Here is a 12,551-nt window from a genome sequence, read left to right as displayed (position 1 = left end):
ATAAAATAAACAAGTGCAAGGCGATGCTTCTGTCTTTCTATCGCGACATTGAGTTCAGCAGAAACTGACAAATGCTTTTGTGATTGTAGAAGCTGTTTGGGACCTTGTTTAATGCTGGGATTTCATATATTTATGTGATAGTAAGGGTTTATTCCTTCTCCGTTTAACTGCAATTTGCAAAATGCAAAGATTAATTTTCTTAAGATTAGATTAGATTACTTTTAGATTAGATTACTTAGATTAAATAGCAGATTCATCAAAATTATAGATTTAAACAAAGTCTTTGGTAGAGCACAGCTTTAGATCAGTATGGCTTCCCTTGTTTAAGGACAAATTGATTATCCAAATAATCAATTATCAAATGAAATATGGCCCAACCATCTTATTTGGATAATCAAAATTCCTCTGTAAATAAGTGGAATTGAGGCTGGGAATGTGCGAATTAATAAAAATTCCGCCTGAAGGTAAATCTCAAGGTTATTACTGTGTTGATTGACGAGTGATATTCATTAACAGATATAATTTTTGGGGAGATAGAGCATTTATTGGAAGTTTGTTTTATTTATTCATTCAGGGATGTGGGTAATGCTAGCTGGGCCAGCATTAATTGCCTTCCCTAGTTGCCCTTGAGAGGGTGCTGGTGAATTGCCTTCTTGAGACACCACAATCCATGTGGTGTAGGTAGACCCACTGTGCTGTTAGGGAAGGAATTCCAGGATTTTTACCCAGCAACAGTGAAGGAATAGCAATATATTTCCAAGACAGGATGGTGAGTAGCTTATTGGAGAACTTGCAGGTGCTAGCGTTCCTATGTATCTCCTGCCGTTGTCTTTTTACCTGGCAAATGGTCACGAGTTTAGAAGGGGCTGTCTAAGAAACCTCGAATTTATGCAATGCATCTTGTAGGTCGTACTTAATGCTGCCTCTGTGCATTTCATTAAGGAAGAAAACATTTAGAGGAAATTGAATAAAGATGTTTGAAATTGAGAGGTGATGGGAAATAAATTTCAGTGGTGAAAAGATCAAGAACCGCAGGATGGATTTAAAGTATTGGAAAAAGAACTAAACGTGACATGAGAAAAAAAATTCCTTTCATATGCAATGATTGGTTCTGATCTAGGATCTGATCTGTGGTGCTGGCAGATTCAATTTTTGCTTTCAAACTAAAACCTGAAGAGAAAATAATTGTAGGGCTATAGGAAAAGAATGGGAAATGGAATTGACGAAATTGCTTTTGCTTGGGCTCCAAGGCTGAAGGGGTCTGTTTCTTTGCTGTAACCATTCTTTGATTCTATACAGATCTTGCTTTTTAACCACTAAGCTCTGTTGTGCAGTATCTGAGACAGACTTGTTTGAGATGCACAGAATGGATCATCTATTAGGCAGACAATGGACATTTTTCTTGGTTAAGGAGTTCAAATTCAAATTTGCAGAATGTCTTTGCATTTCAAAGGTTTCAAACAGATCTTACACAATTAAACATTTTTACCTAAGGAGTTCATTTAGATTCCTATTCTGTTTATATAGACCAACTTCAATGAAATGGTAACAAGCTATTTTTCCATTTCCAGTTTTAATGACTCCACTGTTGGTGGTGTGCTTTCAGTTATCAGGGTTAATGTCTGATATACCTTTCCTAAGCTGCTTATCTCTTTATTTCTTCTTCCTCCTTTAAGACATTCATGAAAATGTTTCTGTTCAACTAATCTTTCAAACATGTACCCTAGGATCTTATGTAATCCATTGTTAAATTTTGTTTTCTACAGCTCACGTGAAGTGCCTTTGAACAGATGTCTGTGTCAAAAGACATATAAATATAGGTTGTTGTTGAATTGCACTGCCTTACAATGAAGGCCAATCAAGGAAGTTTCAAAAATAAACTTTTGTGGTTATTAATTCTGATTATAAAGTGCAAGATATGTGTCAGGCACAGAAACATTTCTACTTTAGACACCCATTATCACATGGTGATCTCCATGCTTGGTTACAACGTTATCTTTCCTCTATATTCTATTTCAACCTAAGAAGACTTACTTTAGCAATGTAATTGTTTTGTTTCTCATAAGTAATTCCATATGATCTGAGAGAATGTTTGTTTTCAAGTAAAGCTCAAGGTGCCATTGGATAGCACTCCCTTGGATAGGTTTACAAGAGTGTGATCTGGACTTCAGGGGTTATGACGATAGATTACACAAATTAGACCCGTTTTCTCTAGAATTCAGAAGGTTAAGAGATGATCTGATCAAAGATATTAACAGGAAAAAAGGGTAGATAAAGAAAACCTGTTTCCACTGATTGGGGATTCTAGAGCTAGAAGGCATAGTCCAAAAAATTAGGGCCGAGCCATTCAGGAGGGATGTGAGTAAAGTATTTCCTAACAAATGGTGGTGTAACTCTCTTCTACAAACAGTAATGGATGTTAGATCAGTTAATTTTAAATCTAAGATTTTTTTTTGTAAACCACAGGCATTATCGGATATAGGCCAAAGATATATGGAGTAAAGCCAAAGATCAGTCATGAACCTATTGAAGGACAGAACAGGCTTGAGGGGCTGAATGGCCTGTTCCTGCTCCTTTGCTCCTAAATCAGTGAGAGCATTCATTCTAGTCCTACCCAAGACATGTGCACTAAATTTAGACTAACATGCCTACTGCAGCATTAAAGGGAGGCCCAGGTTCAATTCTGGCCTGGTTCCTATGTGTAAAAACATTTCTGAACAGGTTGATTAGAAAATAAACAAAGGGAGTGCTGCACTGTTATAGGTGCTAACTTTTGAATGTGATGTTAAAACTAATGCCCCATTTGATCTCCCAGGTGGACATGGCAGATTCCAGGAATACAAACTTTCTTCCAGTATTGTGTTAGCCAGTATTTGTTTCTCAACTAACACAATAAAATGCTTTTTGAATATTATCCCAATGTTTACGGGAGCATGTTGCGGCAAATTGGTTTTCAAATTTCCGACATTAGAACAGCGACTCCACTTCAAAAATACTTAACTGGATGTGAAACATTTTGTGACACATTATGGTTATGAAAAGTCTCTATAAATACAATCTTTCTTTCTAAATGAGTGTATGCATCTTAATATGTTAATTACCACTGTGAATTTGGCACAACTATTTCCAAGAGCATGTTGAGATTTCCTTTTCAAGGTTTAGTCAGTTGTTTGGTCTTAACCTTATAAAACTGGAAAGTATCTGTCAGCCATCTCCACCCATCCTCTTCCCCTACAGCAACTGTTCAACTAAAATACTCTTCTCGGTTACTTTTTAGTTGTGATGAGTAAGACTAGCTGGGGATCGTTGTAGATTCATAAGAAGTCTCACAAGAAGCTACTGTGTCTGCGCTGCAACTAAACAAGATTGTGATCATGGTATTTAAATATCTCAACTGTACATTTTGCCCAAATTCCAATTCTACTCTCTGTACCTAATCCTGTGATGTGACACAATTCTGCACTACTTTTGCTTGCTTGTGGCTGTTGATCTCTCTCAAAGTTCATTTGCAGCGACAGACAATGATTTGTTATTTTTACACCCACTGTTCAAGTCTTTCTTTTCATGTAGATTGGCAGGCTGCAAAAGGGTTGGCGTGGGAGGAGTAGGTGGAAATGGTTGGGGAGGTATATGGATGTTGGGGGAGGAATGGTGGGGGAGGGAGTGCAAGTGTTGCTTGTTCTAAGTTATGGAAAGCAGACCTGTCTCTGGGTTTGTAGAGTAAATTCTTGAGATCCAAGGGAAGAGTGGGTCTTTTGTGTGCTGCAGATTATACAGCTGGATTTGATTCCTTTTTACACCACATTTGTTTAGTTGTAGAGGACATAATGAACTGAAAAACAAAATCAGCCTAAATTAACACATGGTCTGATCACTTGACATTCAGGATTTTTGGCCTGCTTTTTCTTCTGCAAGCAAGATACGTTTGAGTGATACCCACCACTTGCTCCTTGCCCTGACTAAAATTTCCTCTGTCTTGTCTACTTGGCTGAGGGTGGGTATTAAGAACTGGCCCCAAAGGCCATTTCTCTGCTATTCTCCCTTCGCCCTGCTTCCTGGGGACAGCCTTCTGAAAGATGATTTGGGCAAATGTTGCACACTTAAGTGTCTGGCAGATGCCTGATCTACCTCCAACCCTTTACATGCTGTAAGCCTTGCTCTTGGTAATGGCAGATTGGTTACATATGAGTATTCTGTAGCCTGCCTGCTAATGTTCCTTCCAGCCTCCTCTTCTGCTGCAGTTCTAATACAGTGTTGTGAATGGTGTTGGTGTTTTTCATTTGCTTGGCTATCAAATCCTTTGGTGGGACTCAAACTCAGACAGAGACAAGATTAAAGACATAAGAATTAGGAACAAGCAATTCAGTCCCATAAACATGCTCTGCTGTTTAACCCAATGTTGGCTGATCTCATCTCAGCCTCAACTCCACTTTTTTAAACTGCTCCATAACCCTTCAACTCATTAGTAATTAAAATTGACTAGATATTCGAAATTAATCTATTCCCATTTGGCCCATATCCAATTAAACCCTTCTTAAACGCCTTTTGTAAATGTTGTGATTGTACCCACTTTGACTATTTCCTGTGGCAACTTGTTCTGTTCATGCACCACCCTCTGCCTGAAAAGGTTACCCCTTATGACTTTTTTATGCCTTTCCTCTCCACCCCCATTCCCCCTCTATCACACCCACTCCAGTTACTGGCTCTGCCCCCCCCACTCCCAGCTCCACACCCACACCAGATCCCAGCTCTCAGCCCTGCGGAGTTTTCACCATCCCTCCAGACCTCCCCCTCACTGAGGATGAATGATCAGTCCTCAGCAAAGGACTCACCTTCATCCCCCTCCACCACGCATCAATGAATTTAATACACGTCGTGACGTCGAACACTTCTTCCGCCGCCTCCGCCTCCGAGCTTACTTTCACAATCAGGACTCCCGTCCACCTTCCGAGGACCCCTTCGCCCACCTCCAACACACTGCATCCACCTGGACACCCTGTGCTGGCCTATTACCCTCCCTTGACCACTTCATCTCCAACTGCTGCCGGGACATTAACCGCCTCAACCTGTCTACCCCCCTCTCCCACTCCAACCTCTCACCCTCACAACCCTCCAATCCCTCTGCTCCAATCCCGACCTCACCATCAAACCAGCAGATAAAGGGGGCGCAGTGGTAGTCTGGCGCACTGACCTCTACACCGCTGAAGCCAGACACCAACTCAAGGACACCACTTCCCACCACCCCCTTGACCATGACCCCATCCCCCCATCACCAAACCATCATCTCCCAGACCATACAAAACCTCATCACCTCAGGAGATCTCTCACCCACAGCTTCCAGCCTCATAGTCCAGGAACCCCACACTGCCCAGTTCTACCTCCTTCCCAAGATTCACAAGCCTGACCACCCTGGCCGACCCATTGTCTCAGCATGCTCCTGCCCCACTGAACTCATTTCTACCTATCTCGACACAGTCCTAGTCCCCCCCTAGTCCAGGAACTCCCCACATACATTCGAGGCATCACCCATGCCCTCCACCTCCTCCAAGACTTCCATTTTCCCGGCCCCGAATGCCTCATCTTCACCATGGATATCCAATCTCTCTACACCTCCATCCGCCATGACCAGGGCCTCCAAACCATCCGTTTCTTCCTCTCCCGACGTCCCCAACAGTACCCTTCCATTGACACTCCCATTCGTTTGGCCGAACTGGTCCTCACCCTTAACAATTTCTCCTTTGAATCCTCCCACTTCCTCCAGACCAAAGGGGTAGCCATGGGCACCTGTATAGGCCCCAGCTATGCCTGTCTCTTTGTTGGCTACGTAGAACAGTCCATCTTCCATAATTACACCGGCACCACTCCCCACCTCTTCCTCCGCTACATTGACTGTATTGGTGCCACCTCGTGCTCCCGCGAGGAGGTTGAGCAATTCATCAACTTCACCAACACATTCCACCCTGACCTTAAATTTACCTGGACCATCTCTGACACCACTCTCCCCTTCCTGAACCTCTCCATCTCCATTAATGACGACCGACTTGACACTGACATTTTTTACAAACCCACTGACTCCCACAGCTACCTGGATTACACCTCTTCCCGCCCTACCTTCTGCAAAAATGCCTTCCTGAATTCCCAATTCCTCCACCTCCACCGTATCTGCTCCCAGGAGGACCAGTTCCACCACAGAACACACCAGATGGCCTCCTTCTTTAGAGACCGCAATTTCCCTTCCCAAGTGGTAAAAGATGCCCTCCAACGCATCTCGTCCACATCCTGCACCTCCGCCCTCAGACCCCACCCCTCCAACCGTAACAAGGACAGAACGCCCCTGGTGCTCACCTTCCACCCTACCAACCTTCGCATAAACCAACTCGTCCGTCAACATTTCCACCACCTCCAAACGGACACCACCACCAGGGATATATTTCCCTCCCCACCCCTTTCCACCTTCCATAAAGATTGTTCCCTCCATGACTACCTGGTCAGGTCCACGCCCCCCTACAACCCGCCATCCCGTCCTGGCACCTTCCCTTGCCACTGTAAGAATTGCAAAACCTGCACCACACCTCCTTCCTCACCTCCATCCAAGGCCCTAAAGTAGCCTTCCACATCCATCAAAGTTTTACCTGCACATCCACTAATATCATTTATTGTATCCGTTGCTCCCGATGTGGTCTCCTCTACATTGGGGAGACTGGATGCCTCCTAGCAGAGCGCTTTAGGAACATCTCTGGGACACCCGCACCAATCAACTACACCGCCCTGTGGCCCAACATTTCAACTCCCCCTCACTCAGCCAAGGACATGGAGGTCCTGGGCCTCTTTCACTGCCGCTCCCTCACCACCAGACACCTGGAGGAAGAACGCCTCATCTTCCGCTTCAGAACACTTCAACCCCAGGGCATCAATGTGGACTTCAACAGTTTCCTCATTTCCCCTTCCCCCACCTCACCCCAGTTCCAAACTTCCAGCTCAGCACTGTCCCCACGACTTGTCCTACCTGCTTATTTTCTTTTCCACCTATCCACTCCACCCTCCTCCCTGACCTATCACCTTCATCCCCTCCCCCACTCAGCTTTTGTACTCTATGCTACTTTCTCCCCACCCCCACCCTCCTCTCATTTATCTCTTCACCCTTCAGGCACTCTACCTGTATTCCTGATGAAGGGCGTTTGCCTGAAACGTCGATTTTACTGCTCCTCGGGCGCTGCCTGAACTGCTGTGCTTTTCCAGCACCACTAATCCAGAATCTGGTTTCCAGCATCTGCAGTCATTGTTTTTACCCCCCTCTCTCCTGAAACCCTCTAGTTTTGGACTCCTCTACCCTGGGAAAAAGACCTTCACCCTATTCATGCCCTTCATGATTTTATAAACTTCTATAAGGTCACCTCACAGCCTCTGATAGCCCCATTTCAGCCTCTTCCTAGATCTCAGACCCTCCAAATCCAGTTAACATCTTTTCTGCACCCTATCAAGTTTGACAACATCTGTCCTATAGCAGAGAGACCAGAATGCCTAACCTTTGACCTGCTCTTGTAGCCACCATATTTAAATGGCAAGTCCAGTTGAGTTTCTGTGCAATGGTAATCCCAGGATGTTAATAATTGAGCATCCAGTGGTGGTAACATGATTAAAAGTCAAGGGGTAATGGTTAAATTGTCTCTTATTGGAGATGGCCATTGCCTAGCATCTGTGTGTGCAAATATTGCTTGTCACTTGTCAACTCAAGCATTGACATTGTCCAGATCTTGTTGCATTTGAAGGTGGACTGTTTCAATGTCTGAGTAGCCACAAATACGCTGAACATTGTGCAATTATCAGATAGTGATCATTGTAAGGTCAAGTTGTTGGTGGAGAATAACTTGCAATAATCCAGAGTGAGAAAAATCATTTGGCGGAATGTTGTCTTCAATGAGGGAAGAATGGAGCTGACAGGACTGACTTGAATGAGAGGTTGGTGGAGATCTAATAAAATTTTCAAAATCATGAGTGGGCTGAATAAATATGGAGAAAATATATTCACTTGTAAAAGGATCAAGAATGAAGGGCACAGGTTTGAAATGATTTATAAGAAGCATGGGTGATGTGAAAAACAAACTGTACTCACTCAGCAAGATGTCAAAGTATGGAATATGGTTCTGGAGAAGGGTCACTGGACCTGAAATGTTAGCTGATTTTTCTCCACCTATATTGCCAAACTTGCTGAGTTTTTCTGACAACTTCTGTTTTTTTTTTAAATAGAATAAACTGCGTAGAAGTGTGGTGGAGTCAAGTTCAATTGAGGTATTCAAGAGAATGTTGGTCATTGTTTTTTTCAAATAAATGTCCAAAATTATGGGGAAAGAGCAGAGGTTGACACAAGGCAACAATGCTCATTTGAAGAGATGGTGTTGGCACAATGGGCCAAATGGCCTCCTTCTGTGCTGGAAGACTTCTGTGATTCTACAAGCAGCAAAATGGGCTATCAGTCACAGTTGCTGGTATTGAAGGCTTTTTAATGTATGGGAAACAGAAGTTGCATGGCCAAATTTTGAAGCCATTATTTTTAGGGAGGACACATAGGATTATGTATTTACTATTTTGGGACATAATACTGACATAATCCCTATCTCAGCCTTTTTTCTTGTCACCTCTCAACAATGGTGTGATCTGTCATAAAGTACAGCTGCAAACCAGCATTGTGAGAACAATTATTTCCTTCTTATGGAATATAAAAATGTGATAACAAAATATGACAATAGTTTTAAAAATAGACTGTTTTTGATTTTGATTAATTTTAGAAGCGTGGACTTTGTTTTCCATTCAACTGTTCTTTAAGATTTCCCCCACCCACCACTCCATGCAATTATTTTCTCCCTTTCTCTCCTTGCACTGACTCATACTGTGAAGCTGCAAGAGTACCAACCACCCTGTGTTTATTCATCCAATATTCAATTCTCGTGTCTTTGAATAATGGATATGTGCTGACAAGTTATTTGAGCATACCCATATATTAATTCATTTTTCATGTGCCAAATATGGATATCATTGGTATTGCCAACATTTATTGTACATTCCTAGTTGTTAGGGGGTACATTGTACAAATTGGTGAGAAATTCAATCATGTGCCCCTGCTAGAGGGAACAGTCCAAAGGCTTAGCGTCACTTTCTGGGACAACCAATGCACCAGTTCTTTGCAGCCCAGTCTATACAGTGAAGCCTGTTTCAAACAGTTCCCACAGGGGTATCCAAAGTGTGTGCTAGATGTTTGTGTAGTAGGACATTCTTGTATCATGCAGATGTGATGTCAGAATCCTGGTTTTGGCAATGAACCACCATGTTATTCTGCAAAGAGCAGGCATGAGGTTGTAAGTTAGGCTTTGCACAAACAAACCTCAAAATACCTAATTGCAAGTACAGTAAGGTCATTTTTGATAATGTTTACAACTTTACAAAAGGTAAAGTAGTCTGCTGTGTTTATGTGTTGCTTTTGTGTTGAGATTCTGGATTTCCTGATGACTGTTTTATCTTTACAGGAAGGCAGAGAAGGAAGTAACCTGTGCACACAAAGCCTTCAACATGTAGTGAGGTAGAAAGGGCAGTGTGTTGAGGGTCAGTTGCATGATAGGCAAATGGAGCAGATACAACAAAGAAGAAAATCTCTAATGAAAACCCTCTCCAATTTAGGACTTCCCTTTACAGCAAGCAGTCCAGCAGGTCAACCGATTAAAAACCAGCATTAGAGTGTAAGTCTGTATGCTATTTCATTAAGGTCTCTGAGAACTTATCATAGACTCAAAGATGGTTACAGCACAGAATGAAACCATTTGGCACTGAACCCATTTGATCAACAAGGATCTGACTATACTAATTCCATTTTCCAGCTTTTTACCAACAGCTCTGAAGCCCGTAACAACACAAATGAATATCTAAATAAGATAAAGTCACCATAGTCCCAGAAGACTACTCTCTCATTACAGAGAGACAACTAGTTTAGCCTGAGTGTCACCATACCTCCGGCTAGGAGAGAAGTTAAGGAGAATCCTTCATAGTAATCTCAGTCAATGGGCATTGAACCCATGCTGTTGGTGTCAGACTGCATCACAAATCAACTATCCAACTAACTCCCCATTACTTTCTAAATACTGCTCAAATGTTATGAGAGTTTCTGACTCAATCGCCCATTGAGGCAGTGAGTTCCTGTCTCGCACCACTCTCCGTCAAAGAAATTTCAACTCTTATCTTAGCTTTGTACCTTTTACTTTGAATCTATGACTCCTGTACTAATGGAAGAAGTGCTTTCCTATCCATCACATGCCACTCATAATCTTCCATACTTTTATCAGGTCATCTCTCATCTTTCACCGGACCAAGGAAATCAATCCTAGCCTTTCCAATCTTTCCTTATAACACAGACCTTCCAGCCCATTCATCTTCATAAATCTCCTCTTCACCCTCTCTAATGTAATCACATCCTTTATATAATGTGGTGACCAGAAATCTGCACCCACCCTTTGGTAAGCAAATGAATGAACCATTCTTCCCTTCTGATTCCAACTGATCCCAATTCCATAATGGCTTCTAAGTTACATCCAATGAAAATATCAGAACTAATGGTGGAGTGTCAGATAAGTACCAAGACCTCTTTGTCAATGCAGTTCTAAAACCAGAAATTCAGGAAAATGTTGGTGTAACGGAATGAATATGGGGTAGGAAACATGAGGTCTATGTCATCAGCAGTTTGTTTATTGTGCTAAATTGCTTGATAATGGAGTGCTTAGAATTGATAAGTGGCATAAGGCAAGAAAATCCCAACATTTTCAATGTTCTCAGTATACAAATTTTATTATGTGGACGACTATATCCTTCTTCGGATTCAGGAAAAGTAGACTTCCATATCCTACTACCCAGCTCTGCTCTGCCCTCTCCTATTGTAAAATAAGGACAGATTCCATCAACTGACTTCACTGGTCACAGTTCCCACTCACTTCTACAAATGAGCTGCCAGAGGAAGTGGTGGAGGCTAGTACAATTGCAACATTTAAAAGGCATATGGATTGGTATATGAATAGGAAGGATTTCGAGGGATATGATCTAGGTGCTGGCAGGTGGGACTAGATTGGGTCAGCATCGACAAGTTGGATAGAAGGGTCTGTTTCCGTGCTGTACATTTCTATGACCATGACTATTACTATAATGTGCATTAGGAGCAGAGAAGTAGGCCACTCTGTCCTTGAGCCACCTGCACAATTTAACAGATACATCTGACTGTTGTGTTTTGAATTCCATATTCCTATGTACCTCCAATAAGCTTCAATTCCCTTGCCCAATAAGAATTTATCTACCTCCACCTTTAAAAATATTCAATTATCCTGCCTCCAGAGGCTGAGTTCCAGTCACACAACTCTCAGAAATAAAATTGTAATTTCTATCTTAAAAGGTGACCCCTAATTTTTAAACAGCGCCTCTAGTTTTAGACTCACCCTCCAGAGGAAACATTCAGTTTGACAAAACTGTTTAAGATCTTACATAAGGGTAAAAAATGAGGTCTGCAGATGCTGGAGATCACAGTTGAAAATGTGTTGCTGGTTAAAGCACAGCAGGTCAGGCAGCATCCAAGGAATAGGAAATTGGACGTTTCAGGCATAAGCCCTTCATCAGGAAGGGCTTCCTGATGAAGGGCTTATGCCCGAAATGTCTAATTTCCTATTCCTTGGATGCTGCCTGACCTGCTGTGCTTTAACCAGTAACACATTTTCAACTAAGATCTTACATACCTCAATTAAGTCACCTCTCATTCTTCTGACAGTAAAGTCACCATAGTCTCATTAGAGAGAGTGAAGCTGGTGGTGAGTTTAATCTGAGGGCTATCACACCTCAGGCTAGCGAAAAAGTTGAGAAAACAGCACCTGCATGGTAATTGCAGCCTATGCAGGAATTGAACCCATGCTGTGAATATCACCTTGCATGCAAAGCAACCATCCAGCCCACTGCACTAATATTTATGCAACCTTTCCTTGCAAGGAAACCTGCTCATTCCAAATACTAAACTGGTAAATCTCCTCTGAATTATCAACACCACCAAAATATTTATATCCTTCCTTTAATAACAAAACCAAAACTACACAGTTTGAGATATAGTCTCATTAAGGCCAATATAACTGAGGATAATATCCTTACTTTCATATGCAATTACTCTTGTAAAGAAACATTTTCATTAACCTTTATAATTACTTGTTGTACTTGCATTCTAAATTTTACGAGTCATGCAGTAGATCCCCTAAATCCCTCAGAATTCTGCAATTGTTTATCATTATTGTATCATCTACAAATTAAGCACCATCTTAATTTCCTTCATTTAATTATTGATATAAATAAAAAGCCAAGACTCCAACAGAGCTCCAGAAACAAAAAAAAAGCTGTTTTCTCCCAGCCAGCCAAACTTCTAACCATGCTAACATGTATCTCCTGCAACATGAACTCTTATTTTGTACAAGAATCTTTTCTTGGGGGGGGGGGGGAGGTGCGCCTTGTCAATACCTTATGGAAATCCAAGATCAGTATGT

The sequence above is a fragment of the Hemiscyllium ocellatum genome, chromosome 25 (genome assembly GCF_020745735.1).
Source record: "Hemiscyllium ocellatum isolate sHemOce1 chromosome 25, sHemOce1.pat.X.cur, whole genome shotgun sequence".
In the NCBI taxonomy this organism is placed as follows: domain Eukaryota; kingdom Metazoa; phylum Chordata; class Chondrichthyes; order Orectolobiformes; family Hemiscylliidae; genus Hemiscyllium; species Hemiscyllium ocellatum.
The sequence above is the reverse complement of the archived record's forward strand: the minus strand, read 5'-3'. Positions refer to the sequence as shown.